Genomic DNA, 11085 nt, shown 5'->3' on the forward strand with positions numbered 1-11085 from the left:
GGACATCAAGAGCTTTCTGATCCAGAGGATGCATCAGGCTAGCTTTAATAGCCACAGATCTGTTTGTGATTCCCAATTTAGTATTGAAATGTTACTTACAGTGTTGACTCAAAGGTTAGGAATCTCTACAAACATAAAAATGTAAGAAGATACAATAGCTTAAAAGGAAATAAAAGTCAACAATATTTTTTTACTCAGTCATTCCACAAGAGAGGGCAAGAAATAAACATATAAGCAATAAAAGGAACAATATTTTTTGACCAGTATTTTCGTGACCTCATATGGAAGGCTTGCTTGGTAAAATGAACAGCCAGGATTTGGAATGCCACTGGATGGCCAGTACCTCCCACCTTGGACTACTTTGTGGCGGCATTTTCCAGGTTCTGCATGCCCTGCAGTAGGGGAATGTGCATCACCCCCTTGTGATAAAATGTGTGACACTGCTTCAAGAAATGTTGAGTAATATTTGCAAAGTGAGAAGCATCTTTTATGAATTTACATTTGTAAATGACTGGGAACTACTTTAATCAGGATAGTGTGGAGAGGTGGGGACTCTCTGATAGACTTGTTTATGTTGCCCTAGGAATGATAATGTTAGGATACATTGGTTAACTAATGGCAAAATACAATGTCTGACATCCATTATTTTCCCTTTTTTTTCTGATGTGGTCTTGCTTGCTGCTTTATGATTGAATTGTTTTAGGGAGGAGAAAAAGTTTCCATCCTCTCTGGATGTCTCCCTGGCTGTGAGACACATTTCTGTGCAAATCATTTTAGCTGCATTCTAAATTTTGGGGAGTAGAAAGCTCTGACAGTGGAAGGGAGACACTGGTATCATTCTGCAGGTCCTGTGAGCCTGAGGTATTTAGTCTGGGGTAAGAAACATAATGGCTTGTTTGCTGTTGGGCTCAAGGGGATGGCATTCATAAAATGATTCAAAATGGAGTTCAGCTGCACAATTGCGGCACCTTGACAATGCTGCTAGCATTTAACTTAGAGTAGCTAATAAAATGCTGTTACACATTGTTGGTGATTGATAGACTACCCCAAAAAGGGGCTGATAAGGAGATCTCACCATGTACATAGTGTTCTGTTGTTCCTGGGCTGATGCAATGTGCATTGAAGTGAGGAACAAAATTACTATGAGCTGAACATTGAAAGATCAAACCTTTGTGAAGATTAGATCCTAAGTCTACACTGACTAAACCTTGCTTTTTATTGTCTCTGAAAGTTGTATAATCTCAGGGAAGAAGATAGGAATGGCTCTGAATTCCTATTTTTGTCCATTTTATGATTGCTTGCTCTGAACTGAGGGAAAAAATGAAACGTTTCCTTGACTACCGCACTTGTGATGTCATCTGTGTTGTATTTTTTATTCCCTCTCTTTTAGGTTCCTTTCTGAACTCACCCCTTTTATAGCCTACCGTAGTCCTATAGGTTTTCCTGCTGCTCATTTCACTATTACAGCATGGATCACTTCTCTGTATCTAGGTCAGCCATGGCTGTGTAATGTATCTGCCAAAGCATTGTGCAGTCTGCTCTTAATGTCTGAACTATAGTACTCCAAAAGGTTACTTTCTACTGCTTTTATGAAGATGGAGGACAGTCTGGGAAGTTTTGTTTTTAAAATAAGTTGATTCTACCTCTTTTTCAGTTTTAGGCTTGATCTTTGTAGCCTGCCCTGTGCTGCAGTGTGATCACTTGGCTATGCTGGCGTGGGCAGGGGTAGAACTTGTGTGATAGCTCTCCCTCAAAACTGGCCTTTCACTGCCTTATCTCCTGACACCTCTCAGTCCCTGATCATTTGGAAAAGCCTTCCTTGCAACACATTTGGGTACTGCTGGAATCAATCTTGAGGCAATGACGAAAACAACTTCTCTCTAAGACTTGGCTTTTGTTTTGGACATTGTCATTTCTGTGCTCTGGGGCTGCTCATGTCACACAGGAGTGAAATTTCTAAGCAGGACTTGCCAGAAGTAACTCAGAAGTCACCCAGAATCAGCTCCTGTAGCTCCTTTCCATTTGGCTCACACAAAGGTTACTGCATTCACTTATAGCAAGGTCTTATCTGTGCTTAGGCTTTGCAGAGTATCAGCTATGCAGGTGTTTTTGCCAGCTAAAGACTTTGCTGTAGAGATGTAATAATAAATGCAGGTCCATTTTGCTGATTTTGGGGGGTTTAGGCAACCTGAATGTGTTTTTTTTTCTCTTTCCCTTCACCTTGATTTCTTTCCTAGCTTAAAAATCCATTATATGGCTGTGCCACCTGGCTTCTGTGTGAAAAAGGCAGCTGACTTCCTGCTGTAGCCATTTTAGCCTCCCCTTGCTAAAGTTGAAGGCAATTCCCATTTTGTCCTGAGGTCTTGCAAATAAATTGCATTGCTTTTGCATTTGTCAACATTAGGAGCTATTTGCTGCACCTTGTCCAAATTATCCAGCAAAGCTAAGGACCCTGTAGAATTTCTTTGCTTGCTGGCTCCTTCCCTCTCCATGTCCACTTCCCCAATTCTGTGTTGTCAGCAGGCTTAACCAGTTTGCAGTCAGCTTCTCAGAGCCATTTATATAAATTAGGCCTAGCAGGGGTTCCGAGGATCGTGTGGTGATGAACATTACTTTGCGTTTGTTGACTTTAATTCTCTTTTGCCGTATGTTGACCCAGTTCTAGAGCAGATCTAAATTGTTGGGTGTTTCTTGGCCGTGTTACTCACGTCCATTACACGGCCCCACTGGCAACCACAGGAGCTCTGAAAACGACCTGGCTTGGAGTCATTTGCACAGCCTAAAACTGGAGCAGGAAGGGGCATATTCACTGGCCTAATTCACTGGGCCTCCTCGTTTAGGTCTCTTAATTAACAGTGACTCTGCTCTGCTGTTCTGTAGCCTGATCACTATCTGTTCTCATTTGCTATGCTAACTCCTTGCAAAATTTCTGCTGAATTTGCAGCTTTCTGTGGAGTATTTAGCCAGGCTGCCCAAATAAGCCACAATAAATTGTAGGATGTACACCTTGCTCTTTGATTTACTCCCCTCTCCTTCCCAGCCAAGGAATCTTTTAAAAGTTTTTTGTCATCACTTCTCAACCTTAAAAAATTAAAGCGCTTGGATGGAGATCAAAAGCCTGTACTTGTCTTCAAGATACTTGGTAGTGACTCTGTAGTAGCCAGAAATACTTTAGCCCGTGCTCTCTAGGATTCCATGGGCAGATCCATCTCTCCAGGACCAGCTCTCTGTGGTGGCAGCAGCCCATGGGCATCACTGGGCCCTCTGGAACCCTCTCTGGACTGGCAAGAATCCACAATCCCTCATTTCACCTCATCTGGATTTCTGAATGGGTTCAAGAAGGCTACAGAGAGCCTGGCACTAATTGACCTCTGACTCTCGTTTCCCTGCCCAAAAGGAGAAAGATGATCATTAAAACGATTTCTTTTAGGGCTCATTTAGCCCATTGTTTGTAACACGTGCTGTGGTGCTTCTGGCTGCTCCAAGCTGTATCTAGCAGAGCTCCCAGGAGAGAGAGAAAATCATGGATGTGCCCCCAGGTCTGCTAAATTTGACTGAGTTGATCATGTCTCTGTTTTTTACAGCTTGTCCAGGACTTTCAATGTTTTAACTTAATAGGAATGGACTGGTCCTATTCTCTCAGCTTCAGGGCCTTTGCTCACTATCACTTTGGAGCAGCTGCATTTATTTGCTTCTGGGTTTGAGGGAGAGAAAACCCCTCTTGGAGCTCTCCATGGGATTGAATATTTCCATGTAAATTGTGTCTGAGGGCATTTTTTGGCCCAGTAATTTTAAGGACAGTATGCTGAAATTAGGCTGGCGTGATGTTTTTAGAAAGGCTTTTAGAAACTACAGCATCCTTCCATCCTGCCTCCCTGTTCCAGCTGTTGAGCAGGCAGGAGAGTGAAGCAAGATCCCTGCTTTTTGACAGAGACAGCATTTTCTAGCCTATGGATGCCACAGCATCCAGCTACTGTTTGCCAGCCTGCCATGTCACCAGTACAGATTTGTAATCTGTGCACAACTCAAGCAAAGCAAGAGAGCTGCAGAACTTGTTTTGCTGCAGTGTTGGAATAAACACTGTTGAATTGTGCTTTTGTCCATCCAGCATCTGAAAAAAGGAATCCTACCCTTATTCTTCCAAGCAAAATGGTTTGTGTAGGTTCATTGCCTTCTCCAAGGCACCCCTGGACTGGCAAGGCAAGGCCTCCTCCTATCCCCCAAGACTGGGTTTTCAGTGAGACAATCAGCATGTTTCATTCCTCCAGGGAAAACACAGTCAGGGCTGTATTTCTGTACACTGGGAGCCTCTTGAAAAGGTGAGGCCCCTTCTGTTAGTGCCATAATGGAACTGAAGTCTAAAGAGAAGAAATGTGACCATTTCAGGGGCACAAAGTCATTGCGTTTCTGCTGTTACATTCTGGGAACAAAAATAGCAGGGACAGGTCCCAGCTGCCGGCCACAGCATGTTTGAAAAGGTTATCAAGACATTATAGCATGTAAACAGCAGAGCTATTAGCTCTGGGCTGTGAAAAGTTTCTAACCTTCACCGCGAAAACCTTAAATTATTTTTGAAGTGTTAATGAAAGTCAGCTCGCCAAAGATGGATGTGGAGCATGGAATTGCATTAGACAAATGGCAGGAACACTTTAATAGTTATTGCTTTGAGAGCCCCCCTCTGAGAGAATCCAAGGGGGTTGGAGACCAGACACTTTCATGAGCCTTTTTTTCACAGGGGTAAACAATGTGTGGTTTATATCGAGCGATTTACAGAAGCACACAGACATTGTGGGTTTGTTTAGCACATGTCTGGGAATTTTCCTTACCTCCTTCAAAATCTTGGAAGTGCCTAGCAGCTCAAGGGTCTTTGGCATGGCTTTAAATCTCCTGCTACCCTGTTCAGCAAGGGAGTCTCAGTCTGACCCTGCAGGTGATGGTATGTAGGTGCAAGCTGCCCTGCCATGGAACTGCCTCTGGAATGTCTGGGAAACAGCCACAGGCAGAGCCTTGGTGCCATTCAAACAAATTTAGCAAACCCCCATCTAGTTCAGCAAAGGCAAAGTTCCTCCTGTGTCTTTATTTTATGTGTACGTGCTACTGAACAGATTGTATATGGAGGTATAGATATATATAGAGATATATCTATATATATTTACATATGCACCCTAGTGCATAGTACTTATCTGTGTCTATGCATATGTGTTTTGTGCAATTGTATATAATTCAATTACTTAATTGCTAATTAACTGTAATAGGCACTTGGAGAGAAAAGCTGCACGGAGTGTGCCCTTCATCCAGAAGTGCCTGTGTGAGCTGCCCCCTTTCAGTTACACATGCAGCCAAGGTTTGACACAGCAGCATCACCTCCAGTCTGCCTCAAACAGCACAAAATGCAGCCTAAACCACAGGTATCCCATGGGCAATGCTTAAGCTGGGACAGATGAGCCTTTAAAGATCAAGGTGTCTTCACCGGCTACAAAGGTCTCTTCTATCTTTACTCATATTGTGACTGTGTGCATATATTTCCCCAATTTAGTTTCCATTAGGAAAGCTGGGTGTTGCTGAGCCTTTTGATTCCATGAGGAATTTTTAAAAATGCTCACTTGGGCCACAGGGGTATTGTAAGTGCATAATTCTCTGCAGGATTGGAGCCAGGGGAGCCCTGTCTTGTGTTGGCACAACTGTGTTGCGCCCTGGAGTATCTGCTAATGCTCCATGTTAGAAGATCAAGAAAAGAGGCGAATGTGCAGACTGCATCTGTATTTAAACACTGGATTAACTGTGAGCAGAGAGAGATTTCAGCTGAGTCTCCTGCACTGAGCAGCACCAGGCCTGGGTGAGGTTCTTATCTCATTATTTGGGCTCCTTCTCTGAGATCCGTTTGATGTTTTTTGCTTCTCTTACACAATTTTGCAGGTCGAGCCAATTTTATATGAAACACTTATCTTTCTTCCAATCACTTTTTATTGTCAGGTCAGATATTTCCCTTCTCCTCCCCTTTTTTGCAACAAGGGGGAGAAACAACCCTTTCACCAGCTCCATAACCATTTCATGCATAATAACGTTTTAGGCTTTTATTACTCTGTTGAGACAAAGCAGGCTCTGATGAATTTCAATTCAGCACAGAATCGACCATGCCACAGTACCCAGTCATACAGAGAAGAAAACCTCTCTCCAATTCTGAAACAGGTTGAAAGACCAGCAACTGTGATTGTAATACCAGAGTCAATAAAGCTTAAAGCTCTGTCTGGCTTCCCCACTAAGGAAGGTGGAACAAAATCTTCCTACCCCCTACAAATCAATTTTGAAGCCATTGCACGGTGATGACGTTCATCAGCATTTTCATTGCATAAATGTGGACTCATTTCTGGGCTGAGTGTGTTCAGTTAAAGGACCCCAGCAGCCCAGGCAGGCTTTGTAAATGAGTTAATTTCTGTCACTGTGTCTTCTCCTAATTCTTGCTTCAGTATTTTTGAACATTCACAGTTATGTGTTCCTCTTCATTATTTTGGTTTGTTTTAATTCTCTCCCCAGTTTCTCTGTGCTTGCAAGAAAAGCTTGAAGTGAGGGGAATGCACCAGTGAAGCCGGAATCAAGCACTGCCAGGTGTATTTGGGAGTATTTTAAATCTTTTTGAGTCTATTTTTAGGTCTGCATACAGTTGCATTATTAAGCTTTTCTCTCCAGCTGTGAAGCTTACAATTGCATTTTTAAATGAATGCTGGGGAAATCTCAAGTAATCATACAGCTCCCAGAGCCTTGAGTTCTACAGGGGATACCATAGACCTGAAAAAACCTGCAGTTCTTTGTAAGCCTGGCTTCATAGAGACCTGAAGAAACCTGCAATTCTTTGCAAGCCTGGCTTCATAGCCTGGGAGGAAGAGGAGGTGGATGAGGTGGTAAATCTCTTTCAGATCTGCATGAGTGGCCACATTTCTGACCTGAGCTGGTGAGGTCCCAGCTGCACAAGTTCTCTCATGGACTCTGTCACCAGCAGCTCCCATATCTCTGGTTGTCAGGACATGTGGAGGGGGGTGGCTGGGGACAGGACCTCCAGCCAGGTCTGGGTATTTCAGGACTCAGGAGATGGGATGGGAAAGGACAGTGATGACTTTAGGTACCTTACTCATATCTTTCATTTACCATTTAAGCAAAAGAGTGACTTTGGTTCTCAAGGTAATTCCTCTAAATGTGTTGGTGACTGCAGAACAGACATTTTAGTCATTCTCTGAATGGTGCAGTTCTGTATGGAGTGTGAGGAGATGACAACTGGGAAAAGCCACCTTGGCCTTCAGGATCTCTTTCTGCAGAGGAGTTTTTCCAGCCCATACCCATCACTTTGTCCCACCCTTCAGTGATGGATGGTTTTGCATCCTTGCTGATCCCTCACTGTTCCTCTGCATTTTCCTTCTCTGCACCAGTTTGCCAGTGAAGTCAGATATGTGCAGAGCCTGCTTTGATCAGCCAGGCATTAAATGTACATCCAGGCTAAACAAAACCCTCCCTGTAATTATACTTGGAATTTGAAGTTAAGGTAACATCCTTCTAAATAAGTTGTCATGGAAAACCTTTGTACAAGTGACTCAGGCAGCTGGCAGCAACAGCTTTGAGTTTGATTTGCCTGGAAAGATTCCTAAAGCTACTTGGGGTATCACACAAGCTTCCAAGGAGAAAAACTGGGGGGAAATTCAGTGGAGGCTTCATATTTTTCTTTAGACAGAAGCTAAATAGAAACAGTTTTCTTAAAACATTTCCTTACTTCGAGCCTTTTTCCTGTGAAACGCTACCATGGTTAGCATGGGATGAGTTCTCCTCCTCACCAATAGTTATGTAAAGAGTTTGCTGCCCCTTGGACCTCTCCTGAGAGTTGACTAATGTATTTCAGGAAATGTCATAGCACACTTCTGAGGCAAGGGATGATGCTTATTACTGTACTTAAAATAGATGAACTGAGGCAAAAGACGGGTGAAGGTTTTTAGAGGCATTTAAAATACAGATAAGTCTCTCCCAAGACTTTATAAAACACCTAGGGTTTGAGCCTATTTTAATTCCAGCAGTGTCCTAGGAATTCTGATTGCTTTTTAACTGCTTGTGGAGGTTTTAGCTCTGGTTTTGCATCTAGCCCAAAGGAATCCATGGGACAACATTTTAGGTTCAAACAACCCACGTGGGTGACCCAGACATCTGGGTCACAAATCTATTGCCCTCATGTACTGTTGGATGCCAGGAAGCTTTCCCTTTTTTGTGCCATGAAAAGGGGGGGCAGTGGGATGATGGTCCTGAGACCAGGAATGCCCTCTGTTGCAAGGAAAAGTTGCTTTTCACAAGGCAAGCACTTGATTCAGCACCTCGTGCAGGCACCTTGTCAGCTCAAATTGAGCTTACAGCATCTCAGCTGAGGAGAATTTGGCACCACCATGTCTCCTTCCAGTGCATCATTTCATGGTTACTGTTTTGGAGTGGGGAGAGAAAGAGATTTTAAGAAATTAAATTAAAGGAATATTAAAATTGCATAAAAGTTTCCTAAAGGGTTTAAATGTGCTCCTCTTGGCAATATAGCTTCATTTGTTGTATAATCCTTGCTTTACAGGTTTTGCAAGGGGTAAAATCTGTTCCGCAGGGTAAATTTTCCACCCCACTTGTATCCAAACCTCTTGACTCTATTGACATTCATGTCTTCAATTCAAGCCCAAATTACAGTGGCATAAGCCTCCATTAAGTGATGGTGAAGCTAAAAAGGCTTTGGGATTTGGTTTAGCTTAGCTGAAACATATCAAACCTTATCCCAAATGATTAGTTCTGGAGCTACTCAGGAGAACATGGTTTCTTAAAGAGTGCTTATGTCACTGTGTTTTTATTAATATCAGAAATGCCTAAAGTCCCGCCCCATCTCTTTTTGTGGTTTCATCTTTGTTTTGTCTCATCAGCATGGATGTGCAAAGTCACTTTGCTAAATATGAAACACAACTGAATGTTTTCAGGCTTGGTAATTCTTGTGAGAAAAATAAATAAATAAAAAGGAAAAAATGGGAATGAAGGAACTGTTCTATTATGAAGCCAAAGCAACCCTAGCAAAGGATGCTCCTGAACTTTGTTTTTGGCAGAGCCAAACACTACAACACTGAGAGAGGAGGGAAAATGGTCTGTGGATTTGAACTGGTTTAGTGAGTTAAGTTTAGTGAGCTCTCAGAATGGCTGGAGTCAGACAGGTCTGCACTGACTTGGGTCAGCCTGAGGAATCGATGCTGCTCAAAGACAGAGTTGGTCTTTAAGCATGAAGTGTTGCCACAGATCTGTTTACCGGTGTAATTTGTTCTGAAGCACTGGAGAACCCAATGAAACTGTGCTGCTGAAACACTCACAGGGCTGGGAAGGGGCCTGAGGACAAATGTGGGCTCAGCAGAGCCACGCTGTGATTGCGTCATAATGACATCATTACCAATATCATTTGGTCTCAGCCTTGACCCAGCAGCTTGTGATTTTGTGCAGTGCTAGTCCTATTACCTTCATACTTCCCTTGCCTATTTCTGCTACCACACTGCAGAATTCAAGACTTTGGAGGAACAGCCTGTGCTTGGCAGCATTCCACCATATTCCATGACCCCCACCTCCTTCCTTAGGATCACCAGGTAATACCAGCATGCATTAGAATCATTAAGGTATTAATATTTAACAGTATTAGAGCTGGAATCAAAAACACCACTGGGCTGCAGTGGGCAATAAATCATCATCAGCCTCTTTGTTTGTGTTTCCATAGAGAGATGGGAAGCATCATGAAAACAAATTCTGAAACTTTCATTAGTTTTTATTTCATATGCTAGGGACTTGCCTGCATTGATGCAGTGGGAGATCCCCAATGCAATCAGAAAGCCTCACTGAGTCCAGGAGGGGGTGTGCTTACAAGCCACCATAATCCAGAGGAAGCCTGGAGTGTTCCAGATATTACAGCAGCACTTGGTGTGTCTGCGTCTGCTGCTCTCCGTGGATAGAAGGGATGGCACAGCAGAAATTGCTCTGGAAAGTAATTATTAAACAGTTTCTGCTGATCCATCTGAACAGCACCATTTACGCTAAGGCAGTCACAGTGGTGGGACTAACTCAGGGACCTCCTCTGCCAGTGGTTAATCTTCCTGTGAAGCAGAGATCCCCTGGAAGTGTGGCGTCCTGGCCGCCCTTCCCATGGTGGCCACTCAGAGCTGCCTGTGTCACACCGCCCATCCAGCACGGCTCTGTGTCTCAGTCCAGGATGTCTCACCCCATCTTCCCAGGAGAGGATGTGCTTCTCACACACAGGGAATTTGAAATCTGGGAGGTATCCTGGAGATGAAAAACACTTTGTGCCTTTCCCTGCTCCGTGGCAATGGCAGCTGTGACTTCCCTCTAATCAGAGCAGTATTTTTCTGGCTGGCAGTGTGAAAGCACCAAGCTGTCTGTCTAGCCATCACTCCGAGCCTGGTTAAATTAATATTAGCTCTGAGAAATAGGTAATTATTTTCCTTGTTTATTTGGTTGCACCTATAATTATTGCTTTACCTGGTGGGAGCCATAAGCTGTTGTAATTATGCTTCGTTAAAATGCTGATTAATAACGGCTTGCTTCTGAAAGGTGTGCTGGGGGACCCACTTTTCCCTGGCCACACTTATTAATTGTAATGTAGATCTATGTACCTATCTATTAACTCTGAGCTAATATACATAGAAATGATGCTAAGATCATATTTCAGCACCTGACTTAGACTCACTAGCACTAGGAAGTCCAGATATCAAAATATTTTTCCTGGTCAAACAAAGACTCTTGCTGGCTGTGAATCTACTGCACATTTCCAAACACTTCTAGAAACAACAAAGTGAAAAAAATTGTGTAAATGTGCCCTACATAAAGAGTAGTATTTCAGGGCTCCTAAACAATTACCTTTATGCCTATGAATTTTAGACTGCTCTAGACATGAAGGCAAATATTTTTTCTATTTCATACATTAGGAACGTGAGTTTTGGAAAATGATCTACTGGAGTATATGATACATAGATTATATGTGTTTATTTATGAGTACAGGCTTTATTGTGGTTTAATTAGCCAAGCCTTACT

Source organism: Camarhynchus parvulus, chromosome 8 (genome assembly GCF_901933205.1).
Source record: "Camarhynchus parvulus chromosome 8, STF_HiC, whole genome shotgun sequence".
NCBI lineage: Eukaryota > Metazoa > Chordata > Aves > Passeriformes > Thraupidae > Camarhynchus > Camarhynchus parvulus.